Source organism: Oncorhynchus nerka, linkage group LG10, assembly GCF_034236695.1.
Source record: "Oncorhynchus nerka isolate Pitt River linkage group LG10, Oner_Uvic_2.0, whole genome shotgun sequence".
In the NCBI taxonomy this organism is placed as follows: Eukaryota; Metazoa; Chordata; class Actinopteri; order Salmoniformes; family Salmonidae; genus Oncorhynchus; species Oncorhynchus nerka.
Window position 1 is genome coordinate 40,891,797 of NC_088405.1, and position 24,290 is coordinate 40,916,086.

A 24,290-nucleotide genomic window follows, 5' to 3' on the forward strand; every position below is an offset into this window, starting at 1 on the left:
TGCAGTCTATCACAGTGCTATCCGTTTTGTCACCAAAGCCCCATATACTACCCACCACTGCGACCTGTATGCTCTCGTTGGCTGGCCCTCACTCCATACCTGTCGCCAAACCCACTGGCTCCAGGTCATCTACAAGACCCTGCTAGGTAAAGTCCCCCCTTATCTCAGCTTGCTGGTCACCATAGCAGCACCCACCTGTAGCACGCGCTCCAGCAGGTATATCTCTCTGGTCACCCCCAAAACCAATTCTTCCTTTGGCCGCCTCTCCTTCCAGTTCTCTGCTGCCAATGACTGGAACGAACTACAAACATCGCTGAAACTGGAAACACTTCTCCCTCACTAGCTTTAAGCACCATCTGTCAGAGCAGCTCACAGACCACTGCACCTGTACATAGCCCATCTATAATTTACCTCTCCCCATACTGTATTTATTTATTTATTTTGCTGCTTTGCACCCCATTATTTCTACCTCTACTTTGCACATTATTCCACTGCAAATCTACCATTCCAGTGTTTTACTTGCAATATTGTATTTACTACGCCACAATGGCCTTTTTTGCCTTTACCTCCCTTATCTCACCTCATTTGCTCACATTGTATATAGACTTATTTTTCTACTGTATTATTGACTGTATGTTTGTTTTACTACATGTGTAACTCTGTGTTGTTGTATGTGTCGAACTGCTTTGCTTTATCTTGGCCAGGTCGCAATTGTAAATGAGAACTTGTTCTCAACTTGCCTACCTGGTTAAATAAAGGTGAAATAAAAAATACATCAAAATGAAATCAACACAATGAGCGATTTAGAGGAACCACGATCCCGAGTTTATTGGGTCAGTCAATTTCGCATTTCTGCAGTATTTTTGAGCATGTCAAATTCGTGACGGTAAATACCCATTGAAACATATTGCAAATGGACAGTACATTTGCAATAAGATTCAACAGTGAGAAAACATCACCAAATGGACATGATGAATTCAACACAATGAGCGATGGAGAGGAACCACTATCCCTCCCTGACCATTCCGAGTTCATCGGGCCAGTCAATTTCGTATTTATGCAGTATTTTTGAGCATGTCAAATTCATGATGGTAAATACCCATTGAAACATATTGCAAATGGACAGCCGTGCAAGGGGTCCATGGCTGTGTAGGGAGCAACCCCCACACATGCCCATCCAATAGGGGGCGCCCCTAGTCATTTTGAACGTTTTTATTTTAATCATTAAAATACGACAGAGTCCCTCTTCTCTCTCATCACACATGACAAATAAACCTTCAAGGTTGATTCAGGGCTTAACCTGTTGCGACGAGAAATCCCGTATCCGGGATCCTATTTATAGCCTCAAGCTCATTACCATAACGCAACGTTAACTATTCATGAAAATCGCAAATGAAATGAAATAAATATATTTGCTCTCAAGCTTAGCCTTTTGTTAACAACACTGTCATCTCAGATTTTCTAAATATGCTTTTGAACCATAGCTAAACAAGCATTTGTGTAAGAGTATTGATAGCTAGCATAGCATTAAGCCTAGCATTCAGCATGCGACATTTTCACGAAAACAAGAAAAGCATTCAAATAAAATCATTTACCTTTGAAGAACTTCAGATGTTTTCAATGAGGAGATTCTCAGTTAGATAGCAAATGTTCAGTTTTTCCAAAAAGATTATTTGTGTAGGACAAATCGCTCCGTTTTGTTCATCACGTTTGGCTACGAAAAAAACCTGTATCCAGGAGTGTAATTATCGCCGCAAGCTCATTAGCATAACGCAACGTTAACTATTCATGAAAATCGCAAATGAAATGAAATAAATATATTAGCTCTCAAGCTTAGCCTTTTGTTAACAACACTGTCATCTCAGATTTTCAAAATATGCTTTTGAACCATAGCTAAACAAGCATTTGTGTAAGAGTATTGATAGCCTAGCATAGCATTAAGCCTAGCATTCAGCATGCAACATTTTCACAAAAACCAGAAAAGCATTCAAATAAAATCATTTACCTTTGAAGAATTTCAGATGTTTTCAATGAAGAGACTCTCAGTTAGATAGCAAATGTTCAGTTTTTACAAAAAGATTATTTGTGTTGACAAATCGCTGATGACATCTTGGTGCCTTGTAGTAGTAGAGCTCATCAGGATTGTTGTTGTCACCCATAACACAGACCAGGCATCTTCCCACCTGGATGTTGTAGACATCACCGTTAACAAAGAGGCAGACCAGGCTTCTTCCCACCTGGAGGTTGTAGACATCACCATGAACACAGAGGCAGACCCAGCTTCTTCCCACCTGGAGGTTGAGGATATCACCCCTATCACAGAGGCAGACCCGGCACCTTCCCACCTGGAGGTTCAAGACATCACCACGAACACAGAGGCAGACCCAGATTCTTCCCACCTGAATGTGATGGACATCACCCCTAACACAGAGGCGGATCCGGCTTCTTCCCACCTGAATGTGGTTGACATCACCCCTAATACCGAGGCAGAGCCCATCTCTTCCCTGTTGGAGGTTGTGGACGTCACACCTTAAGAAAGGACTCTCACGATGGCCGTCTCCGCCACTCTGCCAGCTGACATCTAAGCAGGTGAGTAACACTTAGAGAGCACTCTGACAGGTACCGTTTGTCATGACATCTTAGTAGAACCTTTCAACTGGCCAGTGTTTAGAAGCTACGGTTTGCATTTGTTTACATCCTGATCCTCTTTTTTTCCCTTTCCAGAGGATGTTGCTGTGGTCATCCCGGATGTCACCCCACACGTCACCAAGGACGTGACACTGGATGTTCCATGCAGAGCAAGGAAAGGGGCAGTCCGGCGAATATTTTGCAGGCTTTGGAGGGCAGTGTGCTTGTTACGGATACAAGTATCCTGTGTGTGTGTTTCTTTTCTCTCCTTCTCCCCTCACAGGTGAAAATCATCACTCCCCAATCATCAATCAGAAGACACACCTCCTCCTGTTTCCTACCCAATCACCGTTCCTTTCCCTTTGTTTAAAAACCCTGTCAGTTGTTTGCTGTGGAGCTCAATCTCTCTGTAAATGCCATGTCTGTAGGTCTCTCTGTTTCACTCCCTCTTTGTGTATTGACCTCTCTTTTGTTTGAGCACCTCCATAGTACTTTGTCATCACCTGTGAGTATTGTTTTTGGTTATGGTGTTTGTTTGTTTTTTCTGGTGGGAAAAAGGGGAACCAAGACAAGTCGTCCATGGGCATATACTACCCGTAGGTAAACTTTGTTAAATACACTAGTTTGAACTGGGCGGACCACCCACTGTATTTTTGGTTAGTTAGCTGTTGTTGAAATGGGCTAGTCTAGCTTAGGGGTGTTTTTGAATACTTATTATTTCTTTCCTTGGGTCCAGCTCAGCCCCTTTTTCTGCTCCCCCCTATTACCGTGTGTTTTCCAAAAAACCCTGAGTTTGACGGTAGATTTCAGTAGTCGTGGTTATTTCGTTTGCACTTTTACTTTGTCACTATTATAAATTGCATGAGTTATGTTCTGGGTCTCATTACCATCCCCCCTAGACTGTCGGGCCAAAAGGGATTCGTAACAGTGCTGCTGCTCCTGCCACAAGGAAAGAGGAACAATATGAATTATTCATCAGAACTTCAGAAATGGGATTGAACCATAGACCATTAAATTAGTCACATTATAATTGGACTCAATTCTGCTTTGTTTACTACTTAATTTCAGAAAATGTCTAAACTTTCACTTTGCAAGTGTGAAGTAGGTTGTGTAAATAAGTGTGAAACATCACAATTTTAATGCTTTTAATAATTTACTTTGTAAATGTAAAAAAAGAAAGAAGTATTTGACAAAAAAACGGAGGGCGCTCAACCAACGTTCAGTTGTGGTGCAACCAAAAATTTGAATCATCATAGAAAAGGAAAAAGCGCAACTCTTGCTCACTATAAGAAATGCATTGTTTTATTCAGGCAAGGATAAAAGTTTAACGTTTCGGCCTAGTCTATGACGATATGCAAGTTGTGTTTGCCCAGGAAAAGGGTGACCCAGACTCACCCTGGTTCTTGAGGGTTGAAGACAGTGAAAATTATCATTAACTAAATGGGACTTGTCAATTCTTGAATAAAATTCTTTAATGAACATGCATTTAAATACTTGACTTGAGGATCAGAGCAGGCAGGCTGACTGGCTAGCCCTGAAGGCCCTCTGCCTCTACCTCTGTGTGGTTCATCTCAACCAAGAGGTTGTGCGGGTTGTCTTTCTCTCTGTGGGTGTGAATCACTATGACCCCTGCCATTTGGCTGATCAGAAGCCTTCTGCTCTTAATTGCTCACATGAACAGGAGGAATGACCCCTGTGGTAACCTCCTCTATCTAACGCCTCTTCCACCTTCTCTTTCTGACTGAGGTCACTCATTCTCTCTCCCTGGGTGTTGGATAGTTCCTCCTCCTCTGTGTCTTTGATGGTGGAGGGAGTTATCCTGTTCTGGCTCCCTTTAAGCGTGTGCACCGTAATCTCTTTCGGTGTGTTGAGGGGTTCAGTGGTTTTGGAGGGAGTCTGAAGTTCGATCTCTAGCGATGAGTGTATGGGCTGTCCCGTGGTGGTGTCCCCCTCCCTTCTAAGGAGGAGCCACTGAGACATGTGATGAGGCCAAGGAAGATCACTCTGCAAGGACTGGATAGGACACATCACAACACTGCTGCTCATTCATATTCAAACACACCTCAGATTACAGACACAAAAATGAACCACCCCCACACACACTTACCTGTACATATCAGAATCATACGTTCGACAGCTACCTTTTCCCCAACATGTATTGATCCCCCACCTCAAACATGTTGAGTCAATTCCAGATGCTGGAATGGTGCTGGAATGCAGGTGCAGTAGGGCCTAGTATGTAATGAAGTCATACCATGTGTACCCCATATCCTGTGTTTGTGTTGATGTTTTTACATTTTATTTAACTTTTATTTAAACAGGGAATCACACTGAGATTAAACATATATTTTACCACAGTGCCCTGTAAAAGTTGATGTCATATTAAACAACTACCATAGAAAACCTTCTCTCCATAGGAATTGCATACCATATTTTTTCCATACATCAAAATAATACTTTATTGTCAATCAGCAGTTACTTACCTAGATAAGGCCTCAACAAGGCCACAGTTAATGGTTGAAAATAACTTATTTCAGTGCCAATGAGTTACACTGAGTATATAAAACCTTAAGAACACCTGCTCTTTCCATGACATATGCTGACCAGGTGAATCCAGGTTAAAGCTATAATCCCTTATGGATGTCAATAGTTAAATCCAATTAAAGCAGTATAGCTAAAAAGGAGACAGGTTAAAAAATATATTGTAAGGCTTGAGACATGGATTGTGTATATGTGCCATTCAGAGGGTGAATGGGCAAGACAAAATATTTACGTGCCTTTATGGTAGTAGGTGCCAGGGGTACCAGTTTGTGTCAAGAACTGCAACAGTTTCCCGTGTGTATCAAGAATGGTCCACCACTCAAAAGACATCCAGCCAACTTGACACAACTGTGGGAGCCATTGGAGTCAACATGGGCCAGCATCCCTGTGAATGTTTTGTACACTAATAGTATTGGTACCGTGTTCTTTCCGTAACCTGTAAAGCTGGAGCAGCCTGTGAGGCAGGGGGAGGTGTAGGTGATGCCGTTGTCTGAACACACAGGGTCCCACTCCCCAGCCAAGCAGAAGCAGTCTCCGTTACACTCTGCCAACAGGCTGCCATCGTACACCAGGGGACCTGGGGGACAGAGAAAATGGCTGGTAATAATGATGTTTAAATAATTGTTGCTGAACTATCACTGACACAGGCACAGAGACAAAACAGCCAGGAATCCAGGCCCTGTAACAACCATACTGAATATTCCCACAAGAGGGAGCCCCGACACAAGCCCATATGTGTTTTGGTCTAACTCTCCCTCATATTCCACTGATCAAAAATTTTGTTTTTATCAACCCACCCACCAACTAATCAGATGTCATATTTTCCCGTTGTAGGACACGGTCAGACCAGCCACCTGAAAGTTGTCACACTTAGTGCCAGAATGCAGAAGGAGGTAGGCCATGAAGGAGGTGACGAAAGACAGCTGGGCTCCAGACACAACGCCAAGCTTATACCTCTTCATCAGTTGACCTCCCAGGAATATCCCCACCGCACCCACAGGCAGGTTCAACTCACCTGGAAAAGTTGTACAGTCTTTAGTGCTACCAGGGTGCTGGAGTTTCATTTCCACTCATGTTCAAAAAACCTACAGTGGATGGGAGAGATCAAAAAAAGTGTATTTAATGCCATTCAACATCAGTACTGACAGGATGGAACATTTCAGCTGGAGCATGTCCAGGTTTCTATGGCTTCCTTGAGAGAGGCAGCCCAATTCAGTAATTATTTTGAGTAATTGCTCTTTTGACCAATCAGATATGCTCTGAAAAAGAGCTGATGCGAAAATATCTAACGTGATAATTTCCCATCATTATTCAACAGGCTAATGGGTCTCCAGTTGTCTATATAAAGAGTATCCTTATTAAGTTTGGGAATCAAAGTAATTACACCTTGCTTTAGCAAGAATGAAATAAATAAATCTATCATTGAATGCTTTATGAAACTCGCTTAATAAACCATAATTTCCTGGGGACCTATTGTCCTTAAGGCTTTTAATACAGTCTTTTATCTCAATTTCAGATAACTCATCACAAAAATCCCTGAAATCATTATCTATCTTCTTAGCAATGTTTCCAACACGTCATGCTCTATCATTTAAAAATTGTTTTTTTAATAACAACAAATCAATACATAAAGCACATGAGGGAACACAAGCCTACATAGATTACAAACAATGGACAATCGAGCTAGGGGTGGGGCTGGGGGCGGGGCTAGGGAGTACAATATCACATTACAATTACACAAGGACCTTAAGGGACATGCATATACTTACAATTCTAACAGCTTTTTTGGTTAGTAGAGCATTTAACCATCTTAAAATACAGTTCAATTTATTTTTGTAGGGTACGAAAATGTGGTTTTCTGTTTGTAAATTTACATTTGTGTATATGAAATTTGGACAAAAGAATAATGAAATTAATTACATAAAAATGTTTCAGCTTATTTCTATTGTATGTAAAGAATCCAAACAGTACATCTCTCCACAATAGTGTAAAATCTTAATAAATGTGTTCAATTATAAACCTACTGATGTCTTGCCACAGTTTTCTTACATGCATACAATGCCAAAAAAGAAGCAACACTGTTTCTGGGTGGTCATTACAAAAGGAGCAATTTGAGTTGATGTTTTCCTTAAACTTCTTCATATAGTGGTTGGCAGGATAATATTTATGAATAATTTGAAACTTACTTAATTTTGTTAACAAGTAGGTATGTGTGTGGCAACATCCATCTTGCTGACAACAAACTGTTTGATTTTTGAGACCTGAGAACAATCGACTGGAAAATGCCTGGGTGCTTTTCAAGACTGGCGGAGAGAGTGCGTGGACGTCGGCGGCCTACTGCGTCAACAGGTTGTTCAAATTCATTTGTGGCTTGTTTTTCTTGTCTTTTTCTGTTTTGCAGGGTTTGTGATCGTCGACACGTGGACAGCGACAGCGACTTCGAAGAGGGTATGTGGAGTTTAAAACTCTTATTTTACTACATTTAACAATGTCATTATAATTTGCAAAATGTTGTGTATTTCTATCATTCAGACTTGGCAAAAATGCTTGTGCTAGAGATGTTGTAGCTAGCTAGCTTGCTCGCTAACATTAACTTTAGTAAATGTTGCTAAGCAATCGACTTTTGCTACCTAGCTAGCTAGTATAAGCAATCTTGTTACGTTTTATGTCCAAACAATAGTTTATTTTATATTCCAATGTTCCTCATTTTAGAAACAACTGTCCTGGATGAGGTCCAGTTGGATGTGCCATTGGATGATGTGCCAGATGTTCCACAGCTGCCAGTCCTCCTTGATGTCCAGAATGCTGCTATCATCCTTGAGGATGTGCCAGATGTGCAGACTATCCTTGAGGTACAATTTTCTGAAAGTTTGGGGTTTTATGTTTGAAAAATATCCCTGATATTCAAGTCTCTTTCACATGAAACAAATATCTTGTCTGCTTTCTGCTTTAGGAGGCCACTGGCAATTGGCAGTTGATTCCGATTAGGTTCAGCCCCCTGTACTGTGGGCCTGTTGTGATCAGGGTAAGAGACCCCCCCCACACACACACACACACACACAGTCACATCACGGTTACAATGTTTACTGTTTCCAACATGAATGCATTGTAATGTGCAGAACAATGCAGGTATGTGTCTTTGTAACTAGCTAATCCTAATCTACATGGTAAATCATTTAATCTTGATGGAAATGTGTCACAGCAATTTCTGAAGTGGTTTTGTTGATGTTGTCTTGTTGTTTATCTCAACAGCAGGTGGTGGTGAGGATGCACCACGTGAGTAGGGTGAGAGGCCTGGAGACTCAACTGGTGTGGGCCATCTCCAAGGAGACAGCCAGGCTTAGTCCAGAGGGCATCCCCTACTGTGCCACCAAAGTGCAGTCCATCACTTGGATCCAGGTAGGATGTAAATACTACTGAAATAGTATTAGATTAGGCTTTTCTTCACTTATTCCATTTGGCCTTAACATGTATTCTCTCTCTGTCAGCGTGTGGCTGGCAGGGTGACCCACTATGCGTCTCACCTCCGCCACGAGACGTCTGTGGACGTGACTCTTGGCTGCTACCAGGTAAATAAACGATTTCCTATGTATATAGACTAGACATTACTGGGCATTTTTGCATTAGATTTGGTTTTATAATAACGTGTGTGTGGTAAACAGGTGTGTTGTGTGTGTTTTGAGCAGCAGACTGATGTCTCAGTGGTGTACGCCACTCTCCACATGGGGCTGGACGGGCTTCTCTCCTCTTCAGCGTGGTCGGAGGCTGCCTCCTTCTCTACGCCCACCACTCAGCAGTTCACTGACCCAGAGCCTGAGGGCCACAACTGCTATGAGGTCAGACGTTACACACACATACTATTGACTAGGAGCATTAAGATCCTTCCATTGACCGACTGTTTATGTCATTGTACTGGTAACTGATTTTGAATGCTTGTTTTGTTGTCGTAGGGCTGGGAGGAGGACCTGCTGCCTGAGTAGAGGGAGGTTCCTCTGCTAAAGTGAGTTCCTCTAAATGTCTGTGTAGTCTGGGCTTGTCAGATGCTGAAGGATAGTGGTCATAATGCTGCTATCCCCCATTGTCTCTAATGGTTGACATGCTCCATTCCCTCCCTTTCACAGCCTCTACCTTACCACCAAGAGAGTGGAGGACATCGCCCTGAGGCTAGTCTCCCTGCGCCAGGCCTTCACTGTGAGTGGACCCACTTTTCTTTTTCTCTCTGTGACTTCTTGTTCTGTCTCCTAGAGGAAGATGTCTCACCCTAACACTTCCCTCTTCCCTAGACCCTGCTTAGTTCCACCCTGAGCAGGAACCATCTGTTTGTGGCGGGAAAGGTCCTCCTGGGCGCCCTGGTTCAGGCCAACCACATGGTAACTCACTAACTCATTCTCTTTCAAGGGAAAGAGAGCGTCCCTGAGGGGAAATGTGTTCTGTTCACTAAGATGCTCTTTTCTTTGTCATAGGACGAGGCCAAGTTCATCCGTACCTATAACGACTTTGTGGACTACCTGAGTGACCCCTCCAAGCGGAATGACATTGAAAGGGAGCTGGCTGAGGCAAAGGTGAGTTCATTAACTCTTTCAAGTCTCACTGAGTTCTTCCACATGCATGTCTTTTATACATCACAGTAGCTGATCTATATGAAATCATTCCTATTTTCTCCAAACGTGTTTTCTTGTCCTAGATCCATCATGTGAACATGATAGATGTCCTCTTTGAGCTGGTGCTGTTTGGGATGATGACAGCTCAGAAGTCCCTGATGGTGGTAAGTAGCATCTCACTGGTACATGTTTTGATATCTCTCTATTAGCAGTTTCACTTAAATTCCTCTTCTCTTCTCTTCTCTCCTCTTTTCTCCTCCTTTGTTTCCTTTAGCACCCTGGTGGGTTCGTGGAGCGTCTGTACTCTCTCCTGTACTCCTTCCTGCCCACTGCTGCCAACATGGAGCCATAGGCTGACAGATACCTGCTGCTGCTCAATGTAAGAGTCAAGAGGTTACTTCCTTTTGACTTCCTTATTCATGGTTAACCAGGTTCCAATGCCATTTTAGGGAGAGTATTTCTAATTATCTCTCTCCTCTTGATAAGCTAGTAACGCAGAGCCATTTTCTATGTGTTGTGTGGTGTTCTCTTCAGGGCGGGCTGATGGCTCTGCTAGATGACATGTTTGGCCAGCAGCTGGCCTGGTACTTTAACCCAGAGTCTCTGGTCACTGAGCTCTCCAGACTCCTGGAGTACCACTTGGAGAACCTCATGGCCAGCATGTAGTCCTACTGCAGGGACCATACTCCTTTCTCCTTCTCTCTCTTATTTGAAGGAATTGAGGACTTGAAGTGCTTTGTTGAACCCTGATTAGTTAACACCCATTAATTTAATGTATTCTCTTGTTTTCTCTCCCCACAGGATTCTTGTGACACTTTTACACCCAACAGGGATCTAGACACCAATGCACTACATTACTTTGCTATGAATTTACATTTTTAAATCAAATAAGTTGTAGTTCAAAAACATTTTTTGTGTCCGTCTTTTAATCTATTTGGTTTTATGACCATTTCCTCTTCCTAGAGTTATAATGCTTATATTAGATTATTACATGAACAATGATGCTTTATTATCTGCATATGGAAATAAAAAGCAATGTTTAGTTGATTTACATATATTACAGGCCCACACTTTATATGGTTTTGTTCTGTGGTTTGTGATACTGTACTATTTTAAAAAAACATGTAGGACTACATACACTGAGTGCACAAAACATTAGGAACGTCTTCCTAATGTTGAGTTGCACACCCTTTTTCTCTCAGAACAGCCTCAATTCGTCTGGGCATGGACTCTATAAGCTGCCCTAAGCGTTCCACAAGGATGCTGGCCCATGTTGTGTCAAGTTGGCTGGACGTCCTTTGGGTGGTGGACCATTCTTTATACACATTGGAAACATTAGGGCACTGCGTTCATCCACCTCTGGCCTGCTCGCCTCCCTACCACTGAGGAAGTACAGTTCCCGCTCAGCCCAGTCAAAACTGTTCGCTGCTCTGGCCCCCCAATGGTGGAACAAACTCCCTCACGACGCCAGGACAGCGGAGTCAATCACCACCTTCCGGAGACACCTGAAACCCCACCTCTTTAAGGAATACCTAGGATAGGATAAAGTAATCCCTCTCACCCCCCCTCCCCCTGAAAAGATTTAGATGCACTACTGTTCCACTGGAGGTCATAAGGTGAATGCACCAATTTGTAAGTCGCTCTGGATAAGAGCGTCTGCTAAATGACTTAAATGTAAATGTAATGTTAAATGAAACGGTTGAGCATGAAAAAAACAGCAGTGTTGCAGTTCTTGACACACTTAACCCGGTGCGCCTGGCACCTACTACCATACCCCATTCAAAGGCAATTAACTCAGTTGTCTTGCCGAATCACCCTCTGAATGACACACACAATCCATGTCTCAATTCTCATAAGGTTTTAAGGATATAACCCTACCACTTTGCCAAAGCACAGCCCCCACACCACTAGAGGGATATCTTCAACCATCAACTTCCCATCCTGAGACAAGGCCAAGTATAGCCCACAAAGATCTCCGCCACGGCACAACCCAAGGGGGCGCGCCAACCCAGACAGGAAGATCATGTCAGTGACTCAACCCACTCAAGTGACGCACCCCTCCTAGGGACGGCATGGAAGAGCACCAGTAAGAAAATTGATATACAACATCCCCACTAAAAATGTTTAAATGCTCAGGAATTTCTACAAAATATGCACAAATTTATATAAAACATGGCTACAAACTATGAAACGAGCTCAAGAATTGTAAAACGTCCACGTACTGTAATATACATCCACAATACCTTTCGTTTTGGATGTTATGATGATATTCCCTGGAGGTCGGGACCCACAGGGCAGGTGCCCTGCGTGCCCATTCGGCAATCTGGCCCTGATCATCAAGTTAAACCACAGGTATTGTTGTTACACATCCTCACACTGTCTTGGAGGATAAAACTGAGACTGTAGCCAGCTTCCACTTTACCTAATTTTATTGTCCAAAGAATGTTCTCATAGTCCAGAAGTATTGGATGAAAATCCACAATGTTGTTGCCATACAGGAGCACAGACCAATCTGCCTCCAAAAGAGGACTGCTGGTTTTGAGGATGGTGTGGAGGTCAGTGGTTGATGATCTGAGCACCCCCTGAGATGGTGAGTATGGTTTCAGTCGACCACTATTGAGATGGTAGATCAGATGGGAGCTTCGAGGAAAGGTAATTTAGTGCTTTGAATGTGGTTCATATGGCCTTATAGTGGATTCAGGACTTGGACAAGAAGTCAATGCAGTTTAAAGATGCATTTACATGGGGGTTTGGATGATAGTATCAATTTTCATAGAATGAGCGAAAATATTGGAATTTGGGGACTGGAGGGGATAATAGTCAAGTTGGGAAATGTGCAAATATTTAGATACAAATATATAGTCAAGTTGGGGATTATTCAGATATTCCTGTTGAAAAAGAGAAAAGACAAGAAAGATATAATCTTACAGTATATTAAATTCATCCCATTGGGCCAAAACTGGTTGAATAAACGTTGTTTCCACCTCATTTCAACAACAAAAAAATCAATATGATGACGGTGAATCAACGCTGAAAACATAATTGGATTTTTTTCACCCAACTTTTAACCAGCATTTTTGCTTGATTTCACAGTTTGGTTGAGTTCTCAAATTTAAATCACAACTAGACATTGATCTGATGTCTGTGCCCAGTGGGATTGGATTTCTGTAATCATATCAGCTCATTTGTCACAGTTCTTCTAATCATCCAGAGAGAATGTACCTTTCTTTGAGGTTAACCTTTGAGATGACCTCCCTCAAGGATTCTCTCTCTTTCCTCGGAGTGAATTTGTCCCACATTTTAGGAAAGTCGCCATTGGTGGCCACGTTTCTCAAGATATTGCGACCATGATGCCTGTGGCCAAAGATATTAATATCATCTTAAACGTGCAACATATCAAATCATTTCTGCTGTCTGTGATTAAAAACAGTGATTGATGGCAACCTGAGAGAAAATAAGACATACATTAGGTAGAATTTGCAAGAGGGTCGGTTTGAGCAATGAACCACATTACCTGATCTACAAATCATCTCAACAATCTCACAACTGGGTATTAACCGTTCGTTATTATGAAAATCTTAGCGAATCTGCACAGCACTTGGCTCAGGCCGACCATTGTGATCAAGTAGGGTTGTCTTCATTAGGCACCAAACAGAAGGAAGGAAACTGAATCAGGTACTGACTATTTGGACTCATTTGTAATTTTTACCCCAATTTCGAGGTATCCAACAGGTAGTTACAATCTTTGCCCATCGCTGCAACTCCCGTAAGGACTCTGGAAAGGCGAAGGTCGAGAGCTGTGCGTCCTCCGAAACACAAGCCAGCCAAGCCGCACTGCTTCTTGACACAATGCCCGCTTAACCTGCAAGCACCAATGTGTCGGAGGAAACACCATACACCTGGCGACCATGTCAGCGTGCATTGCACCCCGCCCACCACAGGAGGTCGCTAGTTGGCGATGGGAGAAGAACATCCCTGCCGGCCAAACATCCCGGCTAAGCTTTTGGCTTTTTAACTTTCAAACCCACATGGGTGCCTGGACTTGGATTGTCCTATGCCACATAGCACTTATTTGTGTTTATAATATTTCCTTTTTGTTTTCAATTACTATTTCCCTCCAAGAGAACTTGTGGTTGTTTTGGAATACCTAAAATCTGCAATTCAATCCATGACACCCTTTAACATAGATGCTGTAGACAGACGACAATGTGGCTTTTAAAGTCAATTTAAATTTGTATTCGTGATAAACGCTGCAGATGTTGACTTTAAATTACCTTTAAAAGCTGCATTGTCGGCGATCTAGTGCTATAGCGAGCCATGGATTGAATCCCGGCCTTAACTGTTATGTTGAAGCAAGCTATTTTACAGGAGGAACTTCCCACCTGACTTGCTGTGAAGGGTCCACAGCCAGTTTACTGACGGCAATCAAGAAACGGTCAGTGAGGTCTTTCTTCCCCGACAGGAGACGAGCCGTCCCCATCACCTCAGCCAGTCTCTCCAGGTGCTGAGCAGTGCAGCTCCTCACCGCAGCGTTACGGTGGCTGAGGAAGGAAAAACAGAGCACATCAGTTCCATGTCATAGAGATACATGAGTTAGGAGATGAATGATAATGGATTGTATTGTTCGGTAAGACTTTATATTAAGGTCCCTTAATATACCATTTATAAACTGTTTGTATAAAGAGTTTACTTGCCATTTATTAATCATTATTCCTACAGTTGTAAATGTCAATAAGAAATCTATAAATAGTTATTTACACTTAAAAACGCTATTTTAAATGAATTGTTCATGATTTATCAGATAATTAATAAGGTGTTTGATCATAGTATGTTCACAATTTGTAAATGATTAATAATGTACTACTAATGTACTATAAACCAGTTATAAAGGAGTTATTGTCAAGGCATTTGTTAATGGTTGATTAATGGTTTGACTCACCATTTATATACATATTTATAAATTTATTTATAAATGTCACGAATGGTGTATTTATTAATGAGTGCATTTATGAATGTGAGTACATGTACTTACTAATACCTCAGTGTCTCACTAATAGCCCCTAATCTGAAGTGTTCACTATATATACACTTTATAAAGGTTTGTAAATGACTTGTTACTCCCCAAAGGCTAGCACACATCAGTAGACAGTACCTCTCCACTAATGGCTAAAAATAATCTACGTAACGCAATGGTAAAATAAGAAGTACACAACACAAGGAAGTATAAGACATAACAAAAAAATGTGATTCCATTCAAATGTGACGTCTAGCGTTGGGGTGAGTTTCTGCCGGAAGTGTTGTGAAGTGTTGTGGAATAACCTAGCATGCTGATGAAAAAGGCAGTTAATTAAAAACTAGCAGTATTTAAATCTTATCAATTTTGAGGCTTGGATAATGGGATAATTCGTGGAAGTCCGGATCTACCCCTTAGTGAGTGTTAATTGACCCCTCTCCCTCTTTACCTCAGCCCACCGACAAGCAGGGCATTCATGACACGGGTAGGGGTGCAGCTCTGCACCATGTGACCCAGGGCAAAGTTGGCGCCCTGCCGGATGAAGGTGTTGGCCTCGCTGGCTTTGTGGAGCAGTACGCGTGCCGTCCCCTCCACCTCACTGTCCATGGCCCTCTGGAGGTGGACGTACATGTCACCCAGTGTGGCCATGGCAGCACAGGACACTGCAGAGCGCAGGTTCTTCACCTGAATCATAATAACACGGACAGGACCAGCTATTAATGTTGAGCAGTACAACCCATGAACATCAGAAACATGACACAATCATTTGACTTGTTCTCCAAATGTAGCAGATTTGTGCAGATGATTGAATAGGGCAGTGAATGAATACAGCTACCTCATTTATAATGGCAAGGCAGATATCATGGAGTCTAGGCATCAGTATGTCCATGTGGTTCTGAGCCATCACACGGAGAGAGGTCAAGCCCTCGATCTTCTTCTCCCTGCAATTCAGTGAAAGAAACGTAAGCATTTTACACAACATTTTCCCAAAAAATTATAATGATGTTCATCAATTAGGACTCTGGTCTGTTAATTTCAGAAGTTTCTACGCTCTGTAGCTCAAATCTACATTTCCCAGGACACTACACTGTGCTTCCTTTAGCCTAGCTCCATTGGTCTTGTCTACAGTGAATGCTCACCAGTCATCAGAGGCAGAGTGGAGCAGCTTGAAGGTCTTAGTCAGGGCCTGCTCTGGGTTGGACAGGGGCTGCAATCTGGCCTGGTTCTTTATTTGGCCCTTTGGCTCACTGGCTGCAATCTTGTCTATGGGTTGACAGCAGACATCTATCTCTCTATGAACTGTATGTATTTATTCATGTATTTACTCATTTCCATATCTGTTTGTAGCTTTTAACACTAGTTCATTATGATATCATTTTAAATTTAGCACATATATTTTTGGTGCTCACCCTGCTCAGAAGCAGGGTCCAATTAGCCTTGAGTAAAGGTTATCTCACTGTGAAACAGGCAAAGCAAGTGTGGAAAAATGTCTTAGCCCTGGGCAAAAGCCATTTGTGTCCCTTCCCTTCCTACTGTCTTTCTATCACTCTACCTAGCTTCATCTCCCTGTCTTATTAACATTAGTGTGAGTACATGAGAGGGACTGACCTGAGCTGCTGGCAGCCTTTGGCAAGCTAAGGAACCTTATAGGCCGAGGCTGTTTGCTCCTGGGCTTGGTAGGAGGGGGAGCAGGCCTGGGTGGGCTGTCACACGACTTGACCGGAGTCCCGACATCCAAGTAGGGTCGGAACTCCGCAAGGGAGTTCATATCCAATGTGCTCAGGCTTCCCGGAGAGCTGGTAGCTATTTCCCCCTTGGGCATGGCCGAGCCCAAACTTCTCCTGCCCATGGCCTTCACCTCATGTACCACCTTTGGCGTAGACCAGAAAAGAATGCTCCCATCATAGAAATACATATACTAGTATATACATAAACTAATACACAGAGAGATCCTGTATTATAGGATCGAATCTATCATGCTGTCAAAGAGAGTATCCTTTCTAACCTGTACCCCCGCACACTGACTCGGTACCGATACCCCCTGTATATAGCCTTGTTATTGTTATGTCATTGTGTTACTTTAATTATTATACATTTTTACTTTAGTTTATTTGGTAAATATTTTCTTAACTCTTCTTGAACTGCACTGTTGGTTTCACGGTAAGGTCTACGCTTGTTGTGTTCGGCACACATTTTAAGACATGGAACCACTGTCTGTTTTGGCAATTTATCAGTCCAAGTATAATTCTGAACTGCAAATTTTCACATTTACAATAAATTCCAAGTCCATCCTACCTTCCAGGCCTCCTCCTTCAGGTGAGCCTCGATGTCCCTCACCTCCTCCATCAGGTCAATGGGTCCGTTGTTGTCAGCACAGCCCTGGTCCGACTGGACTTTCAGGGCTTTGACTCCCGGCCTGCCCTTCTTCTTCTTGCCCCTCTTGGAGGGAGCTCCAGTTGGAGGGACGGGAACAGGCCACACGCTACTGCTGCTGAATGACTTATTTACCTGGATGGACTCCAGAGAGTGAGATCCGGGTCTAACTTGGGCTCCGTCCACCCCCACCACGTTCTTCAGTGGGGCCAGAGCTATGTGTTCAAGCCTTCGTGGCAAAGGCCTCGGTGGAGCTTTCGGCCGCGGATTGCACTGAATAGAGGGGACGAAGTGGTGTGCGAAGGTGCTGCCAACCCCGATGAGAGCAGTCCGGACATAATTCTCATGGATAGCACTTATCTTTCTTTGCTTTGCTTCCATGGCCTCTCTCTCAGCTCTCTGCATCTGCAGAAGTCTGGCATCACTGATGAAGCCACGATGGTCCTCTGCGATTGGGTAGCTCTCCTGATAGCCCTGGATCACAATGGTACAGTATGAAATGTATAGCAGAAGTGAAGTAGGCAAAATAGTCTCTACAGGGTGTCATAAAAAACTTTTAAGCTAAAGATTGTATGGATGTAGGCCTACTGTATGTCTATGAAACCACAAAATAAACAGTGATATTTTTGGAAAAACATTTGAAAAACTGATGAGCCTTACAAAACTTGAAAACTTGTCCTGGTCATCCTGTTGGTTTAAAGCCAAGTTTTTCATCCTCAGGTTTTCAATGACGCTCTTCATCTGTGAGTTCTCCTTCTGGAGTTTGTCAAACTCACTTGATTTTCTCCCTCGATAAGCCATTGATGATAATTATTAACACTCTCAAAATAAGAACTTAACATATCTCTGTGAGAGATCTATCATTGAAATGAGTGGAAATTAAATTTTGCTTGTCAGATGGAACCAGCAATGATATCATGGCAAGGCTTCCGTTACATTGTGATGTCATAATGGGGTCTGTTGTCAGTGCTGAGCACATCAGCACATGAACATTAATGAAAGCTTTTTGATTCCCATATAAAATCATGAATGTGGTGAATTTGTATATATATATATATAAAAACTCAGCAAAAAACTAACGTCCCTTTTTTAGGACCCTGTCTTTCAAAGATAATTCGTAAAAATCCAAGTAACTTCACAGATCTTCATTGTAAAGGGTTTAAACACTGTTTCCCATGTTTCCCACGCACAATCCCTACATCAGTGCTCAGACTTTCCGCTATAAGCTGAGAGGCTGAACTGAGGGCTTGTAGGCCTGTTGTAAGGCAGGTCCTCATTAGACATCACCGGCAACAGCGTCGCCGATGGGCACAAACCCACCATCGCTGGACGAGACAGAACTGCCAAAAAGTGCTCTTCACTGACGAGTCACGGTTTTGCCTCACCAGGGGTGATGGTCGGATTTACGTTTATCGTTGAAGGAATGAGCGTTACACCGAGGCCTGTACTCTGGATACATTTCTTTATTTCTAAAGTGAAATTATCCTCCGCATTGGAGTATCTCTACAAGTACAAGTTTAACCAGTATTTCAGTTGTTTTACCGTCCCATTAAGAAGTGTGGCAGGCATGTGAGGAAGGATCCTACAGCCATGAGGAAACAGCCCATAGCAATGAGCCTGGGCCGGTGCAGCTTCGCCCCAAATGGCTGACCACAGCCAGGAACAGCAGGTTACCTGCAAGAAACCACAACACTGCAGTAGTCAGGAATCGCAAATTATAAACACTGCTTTGTTTTCAACTAAAAATGGTATATCAGTTTGGATACTAGGTTGCAACAACACAGCATCAAATAAAACCATGTTAGGGGTTTGACAGTGGAGTCATGGACAAACACCAGTCAATCAATAAATAGGAACAACTATAAAACTGGACAGTATTGAGAGCAGACTCTGATTGAACCACAAAAAAAAATTGATCATACTGTAGTCTGTATCTGGTTTTTACTAGATGAATTCTCAAGCAACTCAATGTTATTGTTGAAACCCATCTCAAAGCTGCCGTCTATGAGTCCGATGAGAGAGCTGGACAGGTCAAAGTGTCTCTCTGAGTGATGGCACTGTTCATGTAGGTCCCTGACAGAGCTTTGGTGAAGGAGGCGAACAACAGGGCCACGATGAACTGCTGACAAACACAAGAGAGAGAACATTAGTGTGTGTTTGTCCGTGTGTATGTGCATGCGTGGATGCGTGTGCAGACAGAGTGCATGTGTAGCTGAGGTGGCCTGTAAAATGAACGGACACAAGTTTACAAATGTTTTTTTTCTCTTGTTCAATTGTCTGTTTTCTTGTTAGTACTTTGAAAATATTCACATCAAACAAGTGCACACTTTAAATTACACAACATAAATGCACTTCACCTAAAGCAGAATGTTCCCCAAATAACCCTGTCTTAGTGTACGGTTTCATACGAAAACCAGAATGTATTTCACATTCATACAATAGAAACACCTATATATGAAACCATAAATATTACATTTACATTACATTTAAGTCATTTAGCAGACGCTCTTATCCAGAGCGACTTACAAATTGGTGCATTCACCAAATATCTGAATGTTTTTCTATATACCGCTACCTCTATAGAAAAGTGACAATACATTCAGCTTTAAGATAGTGGCACCTCCAGAAAATCGTCTCTCTCTCACTGTATGCACTAAAAGTCCACCAGACTGAGCGTGCTCGGTCAGTTTACCAGCTAGTGAGCACAATTTTACACAAAACAACCAATAACATGTAAAACCAACTCAGAAATCCCTAACAAATGGATTCTTGATAAAACATCTCCTAGACAAAATCCAGTACAAGTCAGCTACTCAGTAAACATAGTCTCTGTGACTCGTAAATGTTTTTTTTTTAACCTCAGCTAGCATCAAGCTAACATGTACTCTCACTCAATGTAAATCACCTTCTTCTCTCACTCAGTTCGACACAAAGCCAAAACAAAACCTTTCCTAACGTGATAATATCTGGACAACGTTGTTAAATAGCATGTTATTACATATTGTGTATATATTTGAACGTTTGAAGTGCTGTTACATACCTGTAATAGTAAAAGAACAGACACAGTTTACCTCTGTAAAGTTCTGGTCCTTATTCTGCAAAATGGTGAGCGCTTGGTCAGAACTAGCTGTTTCTCCTGCTACAATAGTGCAACAGCGCCATCTATTGGCCTGATGGACTCCTGACGATAAAGAATGTAGAAAATACATTTTAGATTCATTGGGGTGGGGTGGGATAAATAATAAATGTTTGTCTGTTTTTAGTGACTTTGTTTTCAACCCATTACACATGCACAATCATACATGTGTATTTTAAAGCATTATTAAGAACCTTGAGTGTGGAACTGCAGGGCGTTTAGGCAAAAACCACATGAATTTCACATGTGAACACGGGAAGTGTTCCAAAAACATGTTTTAATGTAATCTTATGTGAGGATAATGTGATAACATGTAAAGCAACATGTGATTACATTAAACTACACATGTGAAAATGTGATCACGTTGTGTTCCAAAATGAAATTTGTGCTCACATAAAATGTAAGTTGGAATCATGTTGTTTTTCTGTAAGGGCAGGAATATAAGATGCATTTTGATGTTATGTTTGATGTTACATGATCTTGAAAATGCAATGTTCTTTGAGGTTCTTCTATGTTCCTTTCCATGTATTTTCCATTTACTTTCCCTCAGTCCTTTTCACTTTCCTTGGCAAAACAAGCTCTGTCCCCGTCAAGACTTATTCAGCTTCTGATGGATTTTAAACCATTCAACAAATAGTTTTATAATGAAGAGTAGACCCAACTAAACACCCTGGATTCTTTACACACACACATTGAATGGCAAAAATGTCAAATTTGGACTCATCAGACCAAAGGACAGATTTCCACCAGTCTAAGGTCCATTGCTTGTGTTTCTTGGCCCAAGCAAGTCTCTTCTTATTATTGGTGTCCGTCCTTTAGTAGTGGTTTCAATGGAGCAATTCGACCATGAAGGCCTGATTCACGCAGTCTCCTCTGAACAGTGTATGTTGAGATGTGTGTTTCTTGAACTCTGTGAAGCATTTATTTGGGCTCCAATCTGAGGTGCAGTTAACTCTACTGAACTTATCCTCTGCAGCAGAGGCTACTCTGGGTCTTCCTCATGAGAGCCAGTTTCATCATAGCGCTTCATGGTTTTTGCGACTACACTAGAAGAAACTTTCAAAGTTTCGATGGACTGTTGTTTCTCTTTGCTTATTTGAGCTGTTCTTGGCATAATATGGACTTGGTCTTTTACCAAATAGGGCTATCTTCTGTAAACCATCCCTACCTTGTCACAACACGACCTATTGGCTCAAACGCTTTAAAAGAAGGAAAGAAATTCCACAAATGAACTTTTAAGAAGGTACACCTGTTAATTGAAATGCATTCCAGGTGACTACCTCATGAAAAGGTTGGAGAGAATGCCAAGAGTGTGTAAAGTGGTCAAGGAAAATGATGGCTACTTTTTTTTGCTTACTACATGATTCCAATTGTGCTATGTCATAGTTTTGATGTCTTCACTATTATTCTAAAATGTAAAAAAAAATGTAAAAAGAAAGAAAAACCCTTAAATGAGTAGGTGTGTCCAGACTTTTGACTGGTACTGTATATATTGTGATATTGCAAATATGGTACAATCCAGGGGTGCAAAGCTTTTGGAGACTTACCCAGAAAGACTCACAGCTTTAATCGCTGCCAAAGGTGATTCTAACATGTATTGTGAATACTTAAATGTGAATACTGTTTGAATACTGTAAATTAGATATTTCTGTATTTCATTTAATACATCTGAGAAAAAATATTCTGGTATAAACAAAGCAATGGCTTCTGCAAAGCACATATACATTGTCCAATCAACATCCACACATTGATTTCATTCTTCGGGTCTTTATTCAAACACAAACACACTTGGAATAAAATGCTCTTTCAGTGTTTTGTTGCAGGTTGTGCAATGTTCAAAAGTGTGTGAGAGATTAGCATCAATGTGTGTGTATGTGTGTGGGGTCAAGTTTGGACGGTCGTACATATGCAAATAGCCAAGATTTTATATTTCAGGACCATGGACAGCAGCGATGTCGGCATAGCGATATCTGTCATCCAGCACCACATGACAGTAGACAGCGGCCATCTCATGTGAAGTTGGCTCTGGGGAAATCCCATGTAATGAGAAACGAGGCCAAGGAGGAAAAAAGACTGAAGGAGAAGACTCCCACAGGAACTCTATGCTAAACTGTTCTGCCACATTCATTTCAAATGTTACATCTTTCGATTTGTAAATAATAGGGTATACATCTGCAAATCATTGAAACTGACTACTCAAACTACACTGTACAGCTTTAGTGTGTCTGTGCATTATTTATTTTATTTAACCAGGAAGGGCTCATTGAGATTTAAAATCTCTTTTTCAAGAGCGTCCTGGCCAAGATAGGCAGCACCAAGTCATTACAAAAATTACAGACAAACAACATGAAAAACTACAAGTAATCTAGTAAAAACCATAGATTTCACAAGAGTAAAACAAAATCAAAAACAGAAAATTAAAAACATTGACAGGTCGGGGAATCAGTCTCAAGATCATTCATCAGTGATTTAAAAATACCAATCGGGACAAGTTCTTCCAGTTTAAAAGTATTTTGTAAGGCGTTCCAAGACGATGGCGCAGAGCACATAAAAGCCCTTTTACCAAATTCAGTTTGGACATTTGGAACAGTTAGCAGGATAAAGTCCAGCGAATGAAGAGAGTACCCACCACATTTCTGAACAATAAAAATGCCCAAATAAAAAGGTAGTAAATCCAAAATGGCTTTGTAAATAAAAGTTTACCAGTGACTGAGCCTATGAGTTACTAGAGAAGGCCAGCCAACCCTGGTATACAAAGAGCAGTGATGGGTTTTGCAGTTTAAAATAAATCTCACAGTGCCATGGTAAAGGGTGTCAATTGATCTCAAACACTGAGCGGAAGCATTCATATATAAAATATCTCCATAGTCTAGTAAAGGCAGAAATGTAGCTGATTACTAGCCTCCTTCTAGCTTCAACAGAAAAACAGGCCTTATTCCTAAAATAAAATTCAAATTTTAGCTTCAATTTATTTGCTATTTATTCGCAATTTAAAAGAGAGGCCATCATCAATTGAAATTCCAAGATATTTGTATAAGGTTACAACCTCAATCTCCTTGCCCTGACAGGTAGTAATAGGTGAAAGGTTCAGAGGTCTATTTCTTGCTTTAGAAAACACCATTTGTTTAGTTTTGTCAGTATTGAGGATAAAATTCAATTGACACAAGGTATGTTGAACAGTATAAAAAGCAGTTTGCAAGTTCTGGGAAGCTTTTGTTAGAGACGAGGCACAACAGTAAATAACAGTATCATCAGCATAAAAATGAAGTTGTGCATTTTGGACATTTTTGTCTAAATCATTTATATAAATAGTGAATAAGAGAGGACCAGATACAGAGCCTTGGGGCACACCATTAAAGACAGACAATTTAACAGACATAAGCCCATCAAATTGAGTGCACTGAGTTCTATCAGACAGATAGTTAGCAAACCATGCAACTGCATGCTCTGAAAGACCTACACTCGACAATCTCTGCCTTATTATAGCATGATCAACTGTATCAAAAGTGAGACACAGTGCTGTTTTTTGTCAAGGGCTTCAGTGATATCATTTACAACCTTCATGGCTGCTGTAATTGTGCTATGCTTCTTCCTGAAGCCCGATTGGTACATTAATAAAATAGAGTGAGTAAATAAAAACTAATTTAGCTGTTCACTCACAAGGGTTTCAAATATTTTCACCAGGGGTGACAGCTTTGAGATTGGCCTATAATTATTTAAAAGAGTTGGATCTCCCCCTTTTAAAAGTGGTAGGACAAATGCTGATTTCCAGATCTTTGGAATTTCATTACATTCCAGGGTTAAATTGAACAGATATGTAAGTGGTTCAGGTATGAAATCAGCTGCCAGATTTAAAAAGCAGTGATCCAAAAGATCAGGACCTGCAGGCTTTCTCTGATCTAAGGATTTCAGGGCGTTTATGTACCACCTGCACTGAGAATGGCAAAAAGCTAAAAGTTTGACCAGCTCTCACTGGTTCATCCACACAGGGTTGTAC

General features: G+C 41.6%; 1 long non-coding RNA gene and 1 pseudogene across 1 annotated transcript; one reads left to right on the top strand and one right to left on the bottom strand.

The window, feature by feature from the left end:
• Window positions 1–4,082: 4,082 nt before the first annotated feature.
• Window positions 4,083–6,233, bottom strand: LOC135573706 (solute carrier organic anion transporter family member 2A1-like; annotated as a pseudogene).
• A 1,367-nt stretch (window positions 6,234–7,600) lies between these two features.
• On the top strand, window positions 7,601–8,203 carry LOC115135316 (uncharacterized). The gene is made up of 3 exons (XR_003864479.2): window positions 7,601–7,617; window positions 7,882–8,021; window positions 8,123–8,203. It is a non-coding gene; the product is annotated as an uncharacterized LOC115135316 (long non-coding RNA).
• Window positions 8,204–24,290: the final 16,087 nt, after the last annotated feature.